We start from the raw sequence: 13,896 nt of genomic DNA, 5'->3' as shown, positions 1-13,896 counted from the left end.
AGGAGCTTTTACCTTCTGTGAGACGTGAATTAAAAGCACAGAATCCTTCATGAAGAACAGATTAGTGACACTGCCAGAGGAGAAGAAAACTACAAGGCAGGTGGTCAAGCTAAGACCAAGTAAACAGCTGCAGCAAAGTTGGGACAGGGGGTATTTATTACCAGTGGGGAAAAAAAAAAAAAAATCAGCTGAATGATTAGTGCAAATTTCAGTTTAGAAGCTTGGTTTCACTACTGTCATGTAAGTAAACCAAGTACCCAAAATCATCACTGACTTCCAATCTGCCCTGCCCAGTACTTAATACCCAGCTGCCTTCGAGCTGCATAGTTCTATTTACTTCAACATTATGAGTCTGAATGCAGAACCTCCTGCTAAAACACCAAACCTCTTCTGTATTCTAATGCCATAGACCAGATGGTGCCTTATTTGCAGTTTGCCATTCACCTGCATCTGGCACACACAGCCCTTAAGCAAAACCAAGTGCAATAGCACAAGACAAATACTGATATGGTACAAAGCCATGTCCTACCTGCAGAGCCTGTTAGACAATACAAGCCCCAAGCTGCAGCATGGCAGGTTGCCTGAGCCCTGCCAAGTTCCTAATCAACTTTTGCCAAGCTGTCTTAAATTACAGAGAGACCTAGTGAGCTCAGTGGCTAGTAAAACATAGTTTGGTCACCCACAGTCTAAATTAACACAAGATGATCTCTGCAATCTTCTAGGCAACTAGAAGGAGGGAGTCAAACAAAACAAAATGCAAAACTTTAATTAGCCCCTAAACTGAAGGAATTCAGGGACCAGATCTCACAGAAATTAGTGCTGGAAGAAGAAACAAAAAACAGTTGACTTGTACATGCAGATTAGAGAAGTGCACCACAGATAAAGCCAAGATTACAGGTCTAAGAGCATTATGTAGATCTACCTTGAAAACAAGGTAAAGAGGGAGGAGACTGGGTCTTCATTTTGATCATATCCAGCTTCAGCTTTAAACTGGTCTACACATAGAAATATCAAAAGTTGAGAAGCCTGTTCGCTCACACTAGCATGTCTTAAGGAGAAACACTTTAAAAATAAAAACAATTTCAAAAAAATAATTTATGTTTCCAAGGGCAGGTAGAAGGGTGAGTACTCATCTGTTCTCTGCTCACCTAGAACATGTCTCAGGTTTTTGCATCTTCAAAATATAATTTAGACAAGTTTTAGACAAATCAGGAGGCTTTCCGCAGTTTTCCTTCAGTTTTTTTACTCACTGACACTTAGCACTGACTCAGGATGATGTCTCCTGAGGCCTCCTTTCCTGTCTTAAGCAGGTTTTGCCATCCTGTCAAACAAAGACTTCTATCCAAATGCTACACAAAACAATTCATAGGCCCAATGCATACCAAGATTCCTACACCACATGATACAATCTGGAAAATGGTGTAATTGTAGTTGTTGAGGAAGAAACCCAATTAAAACAGGTTAAGTTTCCGGCTTCCTCAGCACTGGATCTGCATATGGATCTTTAGCTCTCACAAGAATACTGCAACAACAAACAAAGGGATTGAAACACATTTATGTTTTCTAAACTGGGCAGTGCTCAAAGCAGTGGCATCTTGGAATTATGTGCCACGGAAGCTTTTCCTCCACCAAAAAAAAAATGTATGCATTTACATTAGACCTTACAGTGATGTAATTAAGAGCAAGCTCCAATACACATACCAAATCACTGACCCAGGCACAATTAAAGACATTTACCTTGTATGAAATCATGAACTGAACTACCTATCAAACAGCTGTATAGAGAAACAGAAGTTCTGTGTAAAGACGAACAAAAGGAAGGCACATCCCAAGAAACACCTGTTAAATGCTAAGGATTAAGCTGTCTTTAAGCTGATCCTATCATTGACAGGATCATGACTTTACAGTGCTCAGAGCTATTCTTTCATGTTAACTACACAGAACAACATACAATATTAGTTTCCATAACTGTATTTTAGGAAGGTTCAAGCTTTCAGAGTCATGGGAAAAGCTGTCAAAAGGCAGAGCTTTATAAAAGAATTAAACAACTTTATGGTACACTTTATTGACAAGTGTCTACTCCACTCCACACATACACACCTTTCCAGCACTCAAAAAATAAAACAAGTTTGTGGGAACAAGGCACTGCACATGGAAATTACAGAGTATGGGAAAGGCAAATGAGTATCTCAAGAACCTGAATACAGAAGGTTAAGATGCTGAACTTATATTAGAGCTCTTTCAAGTGCTTTCTAGCAGGATGCCAGACTTAGTCTTAATTTCAAGCTAGACAAGAACTCACCATCACTGAATCTTGATACAGACAAAAAAAAGTGCTACAAATTCCTCGCTTCCTTCCCATAAGTGCAAGTACCACCAGGCTGTTTTTCTGCTTTACCTCAGCAATGATTTTTACCTCATCTTTCCCAGGCTGCCCACACACTTTCCTTGCACAAGCAACAAAGGTAACTACGCCCATATGCTACAGTTCACTAGATTAACAAGACAGTAATGAGGTATTTTTCCTAGGGTCATAGCATGGCCAGGTTCGGCAAAGCCTGAATTCCTTGTGAACAGTCAATCACCCAAGAGATGCTGCCTAAATCTCTTCAATGTCTTTTGTTATCTTCAGCTAAACTGCTGCTCTGATGTACTGTAAGGATTCACAGAGTGATATAGAATACACAGGAGAAGAACACAGTTTCTCCACAGCTCCAACATATTTGGAATAAGCAGAGGTGTAAGCTTTCTGTAGCTTGAGCAAAATGATTATTTAAGAACTAGATATTACAATAGCTGATTTGATAAGCCTTTGCTCTTGCAATTTGCTGTGACCCAATCAGAATACTCAAGAGTTGTCTCCAATACAGGTGACCTTTCATCCTACACTAATGTTTAACTATGCCTTACAAGTAAACCTACAACCTATTGCCCCCAAACAACACACCAATTCTGGCCCTGTCTGGGATTGAAAGAGAATATGGCAAGAAAGAGAGGAAAGGAAGACAGTGTTTCTCCCAAGTACATCAATGATAGAACACGTTGGAGCAAAGCCATGCATCCATCTTGCTACACTCCTAAAAGACATTTTTGCAAACATGAAAATAATCCCATACTGTTAATATGACACTGAATTGGAAGCAAAGTTCACTTAACGCCTATGCAAGATTTCTTGTCTTTCTGGTTTATTTTTGTGGGTTGTTTTTTTTTTTCCTTTAAAAAATATCCACAAGACACTCCAGAACTACTCCCCATCATACTCTTTACTATTTATTATAAGCCATTTAATAAAATGCACTAGTAAGGAAGACAAACAAAAGGATATCTAACTGGAGAGGGCACCTTCATCACAGTGCAAGGCAGAATAATTCTCTTTACAGCATTTGAGTAAAAAACACACAGAGAATGGAGAGACTTCAAGGAAAGATAAAAGAAAGAATATGAAGTAGACAGGCTCGTAGAGGGGAAAATACCTGTAGGCCCAGAAGTGAGCAGTTTCTTCCTTCCTGCCCCTCAGCACAGTATGTTATCATAGCAAATATAAAATGTAGGTATTTCATAAAGGCTGCAGCCTCTTAGTCCTATATCTGCTTTGTTAATTAAAGATACTCCACTAGGAACATGCACATCCCCATCCAACACATGATTAATGCACAAAGAAATGTTCTACTAATACCAGTATCTTTACTACCTCTAATTCCCCATGTCAAGTCTTGAAATATCTTTTCTCACATAAACTATTTCCTAGCACCTCCAACTCCCAATAGCTACTAAAGTTGCCAAATTAATTGCACTAACTTTGGCTCTTTTTTCTAAGCTTTTCAAATTTTATTTGTATGTTTAATTTGTATTTAAAGGCTCTCCTGGCAGAACAATTTTGGGACACAGATACTGTGTACTGCAATCTGAAAACAGCCTGATCTGTGCAATGTTTCTTCTTCCACAGAACTGAAAGTTGATGAGAACACTGCTCACCAAACTTGCAGTTACCTACTAAGAAATAGTTTCAACTATTTTCTATTAAATGTCTATTTTAACAAGTTAGAAAGTGGAGGGCATAAAGCATCTAACATTGAATTTCAAATCAGCAGTCTGGTGTTGTTTTCTTCATATATCAAGAACAGCATATGCCATAGGCATATTATTAACATGGCAATATTTATTACATTAAACAGCTGCATGATAACAGCCTGGAAGTTTCAGGTATCCTTTTTTAATTTTTAAGAAAAACACTTCAAATGTTGTACTGCAATCTGTGCTTTATAATGGATACTTTTTTTAAAAAATGACAGCATAAACATTTTTATATATTCAAGTATGACAGACATTCTGAGCCAAACACACCTGTATTTTTTTTAACTCCTAAGCTTAGTAGTGATTACACTTCCTTATAATTTTCATTCAAGGTTTAACTTACTACTGAAGTTACAGTAGAGACAAAGGAGAGAAAACAAGCAGGCCAGACTTGAAGGCATTAGAGCTCTCAGTCTGCACTATGCAGTTTCTCAGCTGAGCTCCACTGTATCTTCCAAAGAGTACCAGGTACTGATGGAAGCCAAAAATCCCAACTACACTTCCTGGGAGACTCCTAGTGAGTGTGGTCATCTAGATAAATTAGGAAGTTAATTCCTCTAATCCAAACCTACGTGAAAGTCCTGTGTACTAAGCAGAAGGCAGTCTCTAACTATTACATATATTTATCCAAATAAATATCCAAACGTCATCATTTCATACCCCTTCCCTTACACAAATAGCTCAGAGGGTACAGGGACAGAGTACAATCATTAGTGTCATTCCTATGCCTGTGCAGACCATCTTCATGTTAAAAATCAGCACGTGAAACTTAAGGATTTGGTCCAATATACAGACTGCATCTGTACAAGTTGATACAGACAATTTAAAACCTGCTACTTTGATCTATCACAAGTTGTCACAAGTAAAACTTTTCAAATTCTGCTGAAGCAACCTGAAATTACAGCAGCTCCCTGTCCCACCACAAACACTGCTCCAGTCTATGCAAGCACAAAGAACAAAGCAGCTTAGATGATAGCCATCACAAATTTGTATTTTCAAGTTCTTCCGCCTCAAAGCTGGGCCACCAACCCTCCCAACAATGCAGCAAACACACACCAAGAGTAGATGCAACTCCAGTTTGTTGCAATAACCTAGAATACTATTAAGTAGTAACAAACTATCTTGATTTTGGACATATCTAAGTTAAACTCAGATGTTTAAATCACTATATTCTACAATAGGTTAAGTTTCTGCTTCTGGCTGCCACAGGTCTGGGCTTGCACCAGTCACTTCCTGCTTTTGATACTGACAACAGAGCGCCCAAACCCCTCTGAAGGAGCTTTTCAACAAGCCAGGTAACACACAGAAAGCAAAGATAGGGACTTACAAGCCCCAACTCAGCAATGTCTCACACAAGCTACGTGAGAATCAGAAGAAATACAGCAATTTGCATCTCCTCTACTTGTCACACCCAGTGATCTCCCAGCAGCACTCGTGAGTCCATGGGCACAAAACTCTGGATCCTTGAATTCCCTACCTCAGTTGTTCAAGGTTTAGGCATGGCAGGTTAACATGTTTAGAATGCCCTCCCTTAAGGGACATGAACAGAGATCCCCATGGGAGCAACTAACTTTCATGGTACAGCTATAATATTTATGACAATGGGAGTCAGTGGTATGAAAACTTACACATACTTTTGCACCTTAATTTTTCTCCTCCTGTTAGCCTTCAGCTGGCATTTTAAGTTCTCCAATCTAAAGTGACACAAAAATACAATAAGGAAGAATTATCCCTTCACTTTAAAAAAACAAACAAATAAAATCACTACTTAAAAAGACGTCCCCTTAGTGTTGACAGGATTTCCAGGAGTATTTCCCTCCTTTCCTAAGAAAGCAAGCCTGTTTTTTTTCAGGTACTTTTCCCAGGACAGCCTTCCTTCCCTATGTCAGTAATGCCACGCAATGGTACTTGTTTCCTCTCTGAAGGTATGTAGATAGACACTGCCACTGAAGCAGAGTTGAGCAGAGTACAAGCACTCTTTGATGAGGACCACAGCTTCCACCCCACCAGTTTCAAAGCTGTGTTGCAGCAAACACACTGGAGCAAGAATATTTTTGGCTAAAGTACAGTTATGTCTGAACGATGGAAGGACTTAAAATATTCACAGCTACTCTGAATGTTCAAAGGCTCAACATTGAGAAAAACAGCTGAAAATGAGTGTCTCTGTAAGCCATGGGTGCTTAAACATTTGTAACACTTGAAGGCAGGCAGTAATGTTTAACTTTAATGATATTACATCTTGAAATCCTAGTTCAGTAATAACATCAGTAGTCTCCAGAAGCAAAAGATTTTTTTTTTTTGACAGCAGAACTCAGAACACTTGCTACTATTTCCAGGCTCACAGAAGAGAGGTCATTCATTATTTTATTTCGGTTTTGTTAAACCCAAAACTATTCAAACAACCAACTGCTGTTAAGTAACATCCAAATAGAATGCATTATTTATGAGTTTAACAGAAAGTATTTGTAATGATGGAAGACTATTACACATAGAAGGAAACTATGAAATAAGATGAAATCTTTATTATTGTTACAGCCTTGCTTATTTCCACTTAACTCCCCAGGTGATATGATTATCTAAACAGATCTGTTCCCTCAAAACTACCCTTTTTTTCCAAACTACCAAAACTTTCAAGTTCCCTTTCCTCTCCTCTGTCCCTCCCCCAAAACAGTAAGTATGAATCAAAAGTTTGGAACAGTAATTATTCTCATGAGACACTACCAATGCTATGAAGTAATAATACCAATCAATATGGAGATGCTGTGCTTCAGAACTGAACCCAGAAAGTGTTGCTATAAGCCAAGCCCGTGTCAGTAGACAAAAGCATTAGTGACTACATGTTCCAGTTCCTCCCAGAGTGGTACTGGAGGGGAATGGAAGAGGTGAAGTGTGAAAGAGGCACCAAGGCTTATGTATATACACCATTACAGAGTAACCAAGAATGCTCAGTGCTTTCGCAAAAAAAAAAAAAGGTGGTTATCTGGAGTACTCTATCCCATCCCAGCTGGCCTTGGTCAAGAGACATGAATTTCAACCAAAAAACAGAAGAGTGCTCTTAGAGGAGTTAACTAATAAAGCCTGTATTATTTAGCCTGGCAACAAGGTTGTAAATGCTTTTTTTAAGTGCCAAGGGTAAAACAACAACAGAAGAAAATAACTTAGAAAGAGAGGAGTGTATTGATACAGTTAGCAGGCAAAGAGTTATGAGAAACCTTAGGGCTGGAAATTAGATGACCCTATATTTTGAGAAATGACATGCTGAAAGAATATCCCAGGAGGAAAGAAGAATTAAAAAAGCAAGTATGAAAAAACAACCAATGCATGCACTTAAATCTAACTCTCAGCCATCTAAAAAGCAGCTAAGTGATAGATCAACAACATTAGCATTAGATCATTTTGACATTACAAGATCTCTTATTAAGCTCCTGGAGAGTCTTCATTGTCCTTACAGACAACTGACAAATAACAAGTTCTGTTGTTCTTCAAGGCAGAGAGATGTTGCTCAGGACTGAGACATTTGGGCAGAAAAATCTCTTTAAAGGCTCAGTTCCTAGAAAAAGCTTGTTCCCCCACTTTGATCTTTTTGCTAAGGAAGTAACTGGAACACCATTCTTGTCATCACAACACCCATTCTTTCTCAGAAGGTATAAGAAGTCAAAGACACTGCAAAGAAGCAAACCTATATTATCTGCAATCTGCAAAGTTTTTCTTGTCCTTCTTGTCCCATGGGACCTACCACTGAAACTCTGCTATGACTGAGGAAAGAGAACTTGTTCCCACACCTTCTCCTGGGAAGGAGAAGGGGAGGTAGAAGACAGCCCTCCACAAAGCAATTTATTGCAGTAAGCAGCAAGTTCTAGGATTTAAAAATAAAAAACCACAAACCATATACCAGACTTTTGGACAGGGTTAGTCTGTGCAGAGGTTGTTTATCCAGCTTGATCCTTCAATTGCTGTGTCACTCTGTGCCCATATGTTCAGGTTTGATATCTGCCACATGTGGAGGGGGGGGGGGCAGGGGGGGGAATATGCCAGAGTTAATATATTCTGTAAACCAAACCAACTCCTCGATTTGCTGCACAGAGCTCCATGTAGAACCAGCAGACAAAAACACAGGAATGCTATCAAAGTGCACCAGAGAAATTCTGTAATTGAGTTACTAATGTTCAAGACAATTGATATTTCAGAATGGGTTACAGAACAGAGCAAGTCAAAATATTATTTGAACTCTGCTATTAGATCAATTAGTAATATCACCTGCTCTCTGGTTTTGATTTGCCATCATACTGATCTGACTTTCCAAATAGAATGACATCATTTTGGTGAAGGAAAACAATATTGCAAATCTGAAAGTCTAAGGAAGAAATCATTTCTTAGTTGAAAGGGAACAGCTCTTTGATTAAAACACACTACTCAATGTTGTGATGCAGAGTAATCTACTTGGCTTACTTCTGATTAAGTTTTTAACATGCTCCAACACCATTAAAATACAAATAAAATTAATTGCATTAATAGTACAGGTGAGATCTAATAGGGTTCCCAGTAATTTCAAGTGGATGTGAAACTGCAACAACAAAACAGATCCCACAAACAAGCAACAATCAGACTGCTGAGAACAGGCTGAGGGAGTTGACAAAGTGTTTTTGTGACACTACAGGTGTTACCAGCAGGAATCATAGTTGGCATCTAAGTATGAGATCTCAATCTGAAAGAACCTCACATTTCACTCGAATAAAATACATAAAGCAAAGAGTTTTAAAAACTAGATAATACAACTACATTGTTTATCCACTGACCTGTTACTAATAGGAATCTGCTTTATTTAAGTTACAAGAATAGTTTTAACAGCTTTTGGCTAACTCTGTGACAGATGAAAAAGCCTGAAGCACCCAGGGAGTATACTTTATTCCAAGCAACCTCTGGAAGCCATAAAGTACAGCAACAAGTGTGTCCACTGCATTGTATTTTGGAAGTGACACACTGAGATTACTTTGCCTGTCACTCCAGTGGAGTCTCACAGGTGACTTTACTTTTAAGTGTACTCTCAAAAATTAACATCACTACATCTCTATTTACCCCAAGTTTCTAAATATACAGTTCTCAGGTTCTAGCTCACTTCAGTTCTTCTGCACACAGCACAGTAAAGTTGGAATCTTCAGTGCCCACTCTGTTCCAACTCCAGTTCTCTTTAGACAGCATGTAGAGAACTCCTAAGCTATTAAAAAAAAAAAAGCATGACCACAGTGCTTGAGTATTTCAACATTAATAGAAGGCATATAAGTGGTACCATTCCTTCACATACTAAATTTCACAAAATTCATCTTTCCTCTTCAGTTACTCTGAAGAGAGCTCAGTTTCCACTCACTCCATGAAGCATTTAAATATGCAGACTGAGGTGTGCAACAGCATTTCTCTTAAAACGCTTCTTCCAAATCCAAGAAGTGCTGGTGAAAGTTCTGAGGGGGCTGTCAAGAGTCCAGGATAAAACACTGCTATGCTCAGTTGCAAGTCTACAAATATGCAGCAGAACTGTATCAACTAAAAGCTGCCATACAAGAAATTTGAAGAACGCATATTAGTTATCTTATTTTTGGCAAAGAAATATATTTGTTCTTCTGCCAGGCTTCTTGTAACTCAGAAAGGGAATGAAACTAACTTCTTTTATCCACAATCTTATGATATAATGTAGTTCTTAATTTTTATTAGTAGTATTTTATAGTAGAAAGTTATCTGCTATATACAACAGGCAGGATACTACCACAATAAGACATGGCAGCACACACTGTCATTACATAAATATGAAAAATACTGTGGAATAGACTGCAGAAGATCTCTAAAGTACAACTTTTAACACCGGGAATCCTGGCTTAAAGTTTAAGATCTCTAAAGCACAACTTTTAACACTGGGAATCCTGGCTTAAAGTTTGCCAAAGTTATGCAGCTTGCATCACTTCCACTAAATGAGATTCAGCTGAAATTGTGTTTTTTCCAGTTATTTAATTTAAAGATCTGAAACCTACCTACCTACCTAGGCATGGAGCTTCTTCTCAGGTGCTGTTCACTCAGGCTTATTCCTATAGTTTGACTATGCCTGCGTGTCCTTGTTCAAGTGAGTGATTTCCCACCTTCCCCTCACCCCAATACCGTGGATGAGTCCATCAAGCCATCACGACTGAAACAACTGCAAAGCTCAAAACAAGTGAAGTTTTAAGGAGAGGTTACAGTTCCCAGTCAGTAACTTGATTACTAACGAAGTATATCCTCAAAATAAAGAGGAAGAAAACTCTCACTCTCTAAGGAAGGCAGAATTCCAATTTAATATTCAGCATACAGCCAGTTAATATGCACCTTCAGTTACTTTCATTAGTTCTCTTTAAATGCACAGCCACATCTCACCTGTGATCAGAAGATTCAGTTACCTTGCACACACTTTCCAGGACAGGACATTCTCTATACTGAATAAGCTAATTACATAAGGGATTTGACACATCTTAACACATAAGGGATTTAACCACATCTTACAATATCACCCTGTCCAAAAACACACATCTACCACATATTCCACAAAGGAGTATGATGTAAAGACAGCTTCTCCTCACTAACTTCAGGAGTTAAAGTATGCAACTAATAATTATACCAGTATCAAGGACATTTAATTTGAGTCCCTTGAGAGGTGGGAGGGATGCAGTTGTGTGCTTTTTCTTTTCTTTAGGACTGGGGGAAGGCAGGCAAGGGGGATGTTGAAGTCCACCATCACTAATGTCACCATGCATTGTTTCCATCTTTCCCGTTTTGGTGCCTCAACTCATTTATGTTGCTCCTGCTCCTACAAAAAAACCCATGCTTTCAACTCAGAAGACACTACATAAGAGTGTATTTTTTATTGCCATGTTTATTTACCTGTACTTCTACTTTTACATCTAAGCAGTCTTGGACTAGAGTAGAGGTACAGAAGAGACTTCAAGTACATAAAAGCCCACAGTACAGAGATAATTTCTCCCACCCAGAGCCGATAAGACAAACCATAACAAGCTCAAAGTAAGGCAAGTAGACAGAAGTCAGACGTGGAGAAAGATGAGGGAAAACAAAACAGCATACTTGCTTTCTAAAACAAAGATAGCTTAAGACTGGATCTTGGGGCACAAGTTTGTCAGAGACTTATTTTTCCTAATAGTTTTACCTTTAAGAGCTACTCCTGAAAAATCCAAGTAAAAAATTAGTTACTGCTCTGCACTAATAACAATTGATATCAGCCATGCTTCAAACAGCCAAATCTAAAGGAGGTGCACATTGCTGGTATTGAGTCTAATGCCTATCTCAGGACTAGACAGCCTTCTGAAAGTTTAACACCTTTGTTCTCAAAAAACATATGTACACCAAAAAATAACAGGTTTGTATTCTTTCATATTTCCATCTTTACAAAAGTCTAGCAAATATTTGCCCTTCTTTACAATAAGTGTATGTATTTGGATGTCACGCACTAGAACAAAAGTTGTCAGTAACAAGTTGCTCTGACATAAAATATACCCTGCCTTTCAGATCTTAAAACACCCTTCTTGTTCAACAAGTACCAGGGACCTCAGCTTCCATTTTGAAACACCAAATTGCTCCCTACAACTCAAGGTTCACATTCCAGAGGATGACTCAGACCCTTTCATACCTTTTATGAAGGTCAGATCTTTGCAGTTCAGTACGTGCACTTCATTGTGGACACTATCAAAGCAAACCATTCAGAAAACACTGAGAAAATGGGATTTGCCCCTGCTCCATGAGCCAGCACTGTATTACCACACAACTGCAGAATCCTTCCAGTTTCTTCTCCACACATACCTTTGTAGGTTTGTTGGGATTTTCCCTTTCTCACTCAAGAAAATGGAGCTCTTTTTATCAGTTGTGATCAATGACAAACTTTATTCAAGGGTAGATAAAGTTAAATGGGAGAAGGGCCAAGTAACTTTCAAAGTCCTTTCCAAACTGGCTTACTACATGAATCTTGACAAGAGAAGCTTTTCTGGAGCAAATGAGGGCAACTATGGCTTGAACACCATTGTTCATGCATGACAACTGCACCTTCAATATAAAGTCCAGTATTAGATCATCATGATTAATTTTTTTATTATACACCTAACTCTTGCATTTTTCCTACATAAAAGCCTTCACTCCCAGAGTTGTCTCTCTACTGCTCTTACATGGCAGTTTCCTGCCATATTTGCACTGAGCACACTCACGAGTCCAGTAAGACTGGCAACAGTCAGTACATTGCAAGAGGAGCCTTATTCTAGACAGTGAGAGCAAACAGATTGGTTCTGAGTGCTCCAACCTCGGCTGCCAGACAGAACTGAAGGAGAACATGACTGCATATTTACACAGTCAGATTCTACCAACTTGATGGCAGGATTAGGAGGACAATTGCTCCTCAAAACTAAACTCTGAAAAAAAGCAACCATTGCTGGTATCTGAAAGCAGGCAGTGGAGAAGCCAGTTGACTTAGCCCTGCCTGTCACACAGACTGGACACTTGACATGTAGCTAGAATGTCTTTGTTTATGGAAGACTTATTAACTTTAAAGCACGAATTCAGCATTTTGTTAAAAAAAAAGACATCCTGAAACAAGCAGCTACATACAAGCATTTTTGTCATTACTGATCACCAGTGTGAAGTCTGAAAATAGTTTTGCTCCTCGAAAGGCACTTCATTTCATGTAAATTGGAAAAAAATGCATCAGGAGGAAAAAAAAGAGTTAATGTGGCTTTGTTTTGCTGTTATCAACCTCACACCCCAAGTTAAAAGTGAGCTATGAAAACACTCGGGAAGAGGTTGCTTCATATACTGCCATGAATCTGTTAGGATACTATATATAGATTAAAATATTATGAGCAAATTCAAAGTAAGTATTACTTCTTCAGAAAAATAAACCTACTGACCTAAAAGTAATCTGCTACTCTTAAAAAAAAAAAAAAAAAAAAAGCCCAAACAACAGGGATGTACTCCTATCTTCAGAGTCAGTAATGAATGGGGCAGTGACAGCTTGATGAAGAGTGTCAGAGCCCACAAAGTCCTTTACAGGGAGGGTTACTAATTTGACAGGTGATGAACAGGACACTGCTCATCAGGCCAACAGGAGATGGGTTATGCTTTTGACAATGCAGTAGTACACCAGGGTGTACAACTTTGGGATTTGATTATACTTTGTCACAATAATTTAGCTTCAGTGTGACAAAAGACAGACTCATGATCAGAAGTGTTCTACATGCTGCTTACTAATTAGCTTGTTAGAAAATATAGCATGGCCTATAAATATAAGATTAACACAGACAGTTCTGAGATTCACTTACGCTGCAAATTAAGTACAAACATGTAGTTTAGTCAAACAGTAACTTTCCTACTTATGCTTCAGCTTCATTACTCAGAAACAAAAGGAACTTAGTCAGGTTATGTTTCTGGACTGTCATGGAGTAAATACCTGTACTTATCAATGGAGAAGGACCCCCACAAAAACTCATCATGTCTCCATTCATGGCATTAAAACCAAATACCTTGTTTTTACTACACTTCTGCAGGAGAAATAGTGTCCTTGTTGCCTACAGCTGTAGGCCTCAAATTTAGGAATGATGTTATAAGTACAAGTTCTCATTACAATTTTTTTTCTGTAATATTTACATTCCAGTTTTGAAAACAAACTGTTAAAACCCAATATAAAAAAGGAAAATTAAAAAAAACTGTGCATGATTCCTGATTGGGAATGACAGTTCTGATTATTCATTTACTGGGAAGATGCAGGTTGATTCCCTAATGGTCACTCTGGCCTGATGAACTTTTGCA

At 38.5% G+C, this 13,896-nt stretch overlaps 1 protein-coding gene across 9 annotated transcripts in view; it reads right to left on the bottom strand.

Annotated features, from left to right (window-relative positions):
• The window catches only part of TRIP12 (thyroid hormone receptor interactor 12), a 79,738-nt gene that overhangs the window by 63,094 nt on the left and 2,748 nt on the right, over nucleotides 1–13,896 (bottom strand). Inside the window, exon 1 of one of the 9 annotated variants that reach the window (XM_064666414.1) lies at nucleotides 10,103–10,123. The exons of 7 other annotated variants lie outside the window; for them this stretch is intronic. The gene's annotated coding sequence lies outside the window, so the exon portion shown is untranslated. Of the gene's footprint in view, nucleotides 1–7,959; nucleotides 8,019–10,102; nucleotides 10,124–13,896 lie in introns of those variants that run through there. One more of the 9 variants, XM_064666412.1, reaches the window with a different exon arrangement.

The sequence above is a fragment of the Pseudopipra pipra genome, chromosome 10, assembly GCF_036250125.1.
Source record: "Pseudopipra pipra isolate bDixPip1 chromosome 10, bDixPip1.hap1, whole genome shotgun sequence".
Classification (NCBI taxonomy): Eukaryota; Metazoa; Chordata; class Aves; order Passeriformes; family Pipridae; genus Pseudopipra; species Pseudopipra pipra.
The sequence above is the reverse complement of the archived record's forward strand: the minus strand, read 5'-3'. Positions and strand labels throughout refer to the sequence as shown.